At 31.6% G+C, this 3,259-nt stretch overlaps 1 long non-coding RNA gene across 2 annotated transcripts; it reads left to right on the forward strand.

The window, feature by feature from the left end:
• The first annotated feature begins 664 nt into the window (after nucleotides 1-664).
• Nucleotides 665-2,307, forward strand: LOC120279405. 2 transcript variants are annotated; one of them, XR_005541901.1, is made up of 4 exons: nucleotides 665-931; nucleotides 1,054-1,357; nucleotides 1,506-1,586; nucleotides 2,231-2,307. It is a non-coding gene; the product is annotated as an uncharacterized LOC120279405 (long non-coding RNA). The 2 variants fall into 2 exon arrangements; XR_005541900.1 differs by having other exon boundaries at nucleotides 665-1,357.
• Nucleotides 2,308-3,259: the final 952 nt, after the last annotated feature.

The raw sequence follows: 3,259 nt of genomic DNA on the forward strand, positions 1-3,259 counted from the left end.
CAACAATTTCTATGGTGAAATTCCATACGGTGGTCAACTTCAAGTTCTTCCAGATCCATCTATTTATTATGGCAACCAAGGTCTGTGTGGTTATCCATTAGATAAAAAATGTGAGATTACAGCACCAGCACAACCACCCTCATTGCCAAACAATGAAGACGATGACAACTTGGAGACCATATGGTTTTATTTGAGCATGTCACTGGGATTCATATTTGGATTTTGGGTAATTTCTGGTGCATTGATTCTGAAAAAGAGGTGGAGGTATGCTTATTTTCGATTTATTGATCATATTTATGATAAGATTTATGTTATTGTTGCTGTAAATGTAAAAAAAAATGAAGAGAAAATGTGGCCTTGCTAGTGAATAGTCTTACCTTTTCTTCTTGGAGGCCAAAATAAAAGATTACAATCCATATAAGTATAACAAGAGCAAGTAATTGGTGGTACGAGGTTATCTAGAGTTCAACATTTTACTGCCTACTTGTACTATATGCATAAACTGTATGTCATGAGAAATCTTTTGAGAATGTAATTTTAATTTATTATGAAATGTTATCTAGTGTATACATTTACTCTCTTATGTTATTGTTAGTTTTAATAGAGCATATTATATGTAAGTCGAACACATCAATGTGCTTGATCTTCCTATGTTAGTGAAAGTTTTCAGTGAGTATATATATACTTGACAAAGCTTCTCAAAAGAAAAAGCTTCAGCAGAAGTGATCCTGGTTCTTAAATTCTTCAACTAGTTTCTATATTTTCTGCAAGTTCACCTTAATTTCTCTTGAATATACCTCATCATCAAAAATACTTGAGATATGTCCCATGTGGTTCTATAAATTACCTTTTCTAAGAGAATGGCAATTTGAGCGAGCTAGCAATTTCCTGCAATATGATCTGCATGCCAACAACATAACACTGTACAAAGGTATGCGTCTATCTTCTGTTTAATTAATTCTTGTTATTAATGTAATTGATTATTCTGCCATCTAATTAATTATAGTGTTCTTTTACATGGCCAAGTTATAATAATTCTACTTTCTCATGCAGTGGCATACAACCATATATCAACCATGATTTTACAAAGGAGATAGATCTATACATCTATTGTTCTGGCTGTTAAATATTAATGTGTGCATCAAAGCATGCACACAAGCCCAAATATTTGCATGGATGTAGCAATTACAAAAAAGATCCATCGTTTGAATGCATTTGGGTTGAGGATCATGAACCTAAACACAGAGATTGCCTTCATTGACGGTGTATACACCCAAATTTTTGGTTTTTTTTTTCATGCGATGCTGAGATAGGAGTTGAGTGAGTGAGTGAGTGAGAGAAAGAATGGTGAAGCAAGGTATTTGCTTGGAAATCCTTCTCCAGATTTGTAGTTCATGAGAAATTTCATTTTAATCTGTATGTTTGTTGCTGTAGTTCTGAGGTGTTTCAACTGGATGGGTCTTACTTTGTTATCCTCTAAAAAGATCATTTTTTTTTAATTTCAGTAAAATTTTAATTGATGGTTGCGCACTGCTTTTGCGACAAGTTCCAACAATTGTTGATGGAAGGTTTACGATGTTTGAGAGGTAATCCATATTTTCTTCATTTGAATTCACTTCCTTTTGTCCATTTGATTGACAATTAAGGCTTATATAATCATTGATTTCAAAGTCATTGAACATTGTAATTGCATTTTTAAATTTTGTTTTCTCCATATTCTTTTGTTAGTTCTTATTCTGACTTTGTCATTATGTATTTGCAATTGTTTATGGGCACCCATGCAATCCTGAAATATTTTTCTTTGTACATTCCCTAGAGTCTCAGACAGCTGGTAATATTGCATTTTCCCTGGAGTTTTATTTTAAATTGGTTAATTTCCCCATTTTATAAATGTTAGCTGTACTAGTTAGGCGGCAAATGCTTATCGATAATGATGAATAATCTAATTTTCATGTCATTCTTCGCAAGGTCAACAAATTCATCTTACAATGAATGTTTAACAGAACTGATGTCTGAGAGAACTAATCAAGAATGTTTTGATGATATATATACACTTATGTGTGTGTGGTTTTTTGTATGAAAATGGTTCCCATTTGCAGTAAAACAAGCAAGAAAACGAAGATAGTCAAATGGTTCCCATTTGCGTGTGTGTGTGTTTGTCAATATACCCTTCTTTTGTATTTTGGAACTCACTTTAATGGATTTTTGTATCCTTTCTGCTTTCTGTTAGGTATTCTGCTGATCTTTCTATCAGAGCTAAAGTTGATGCAATCTTAGATTGGCACCATTCGAACCTAAGGCTTGGAGCTGGTACAGGGATGGCAACGGGTAGGATATGGGTAGGGTATGCCAAAACCCTTACCCGTAACCCCTACCCCATACCCGTACCCTTACCCGTACCCTTCAGGGTAAAAAAAAGCATACCCTTACCCTTACCCGCAGGGTACGGGTATACCCGCAGGGTACCCGTTTACCCGTTGTTCAAATTATCGAACTAAATTTAAATAATAATAAAAATAAATTAATTATACATTATATTACAATCTTTAAACACATGTCCATAAATTCAAAATTACAAGTTGATATATATTTGTTTATCTTAAATTATATAATCACATAAAAATGACGTCTATTTAGGACTCAATGGTAACTCTACCTTTTGTTTTGTTCATGTTTAACCATCTTAGTTTTTGTTTAAAATTTTTTCATATATCTATTATTTATATTTTATATAGCTTCAAATTTTATAAATATCTAGTAAGATTTTGAATATAAAAAACATTATAAGTAATTCTCATAAGTTATATCCAATTGATTTTTTTATTAGTATCTTATTTTTCAGGATGTTCTTATAATTTATAGAATAAATTATTATAACATTATTTTTTATATTTGTTTATTTTTTAATTTAATTATGATTCTTAATATATATCTAAAATTCAATTTTGATAATATTATCAAATATAAATATAGAAATTAAATAAAATTTAAAATAATATATTAAGAGAAAATTTGAGGTATTATTTTCAAATTAATCACCATGAAAATAGATATTGAGTAAATTGTGAGTAAATGTTTAGTTTAATAAAAAAAAATTATATATATATATATATATATATGAGAGGGTAAGGGTAAGGGTACGGGTAGGGTAGGGGCATACCCTTACTCGACCCGTACCCGCACAAAAACTAACGGGTAATATCCTTACCCGTACCCGTACCCGTTCAAAGAGGGTTAACCCTCTTTGACCGGGTACGGG

Source organism: Dioscorea cayenensis, chromosome 16 (genome assembly GCF_009730915.1).
Source record: "Dioscorea cayenensis subsp. rotundata cultivar TDr96_F1 chromosome 16, TDr96_F1_v2_PseudoChromosome.rev07_lg8_w22 25.fasta, whole genome shotgun sequence".
NCBI lineage: Eukaryota > Viridiplantae > Streptophyta > Magnoliopsida > Dioscoreales > Dioscoreaceae > Dioscorea > Dioscorea cayenensis.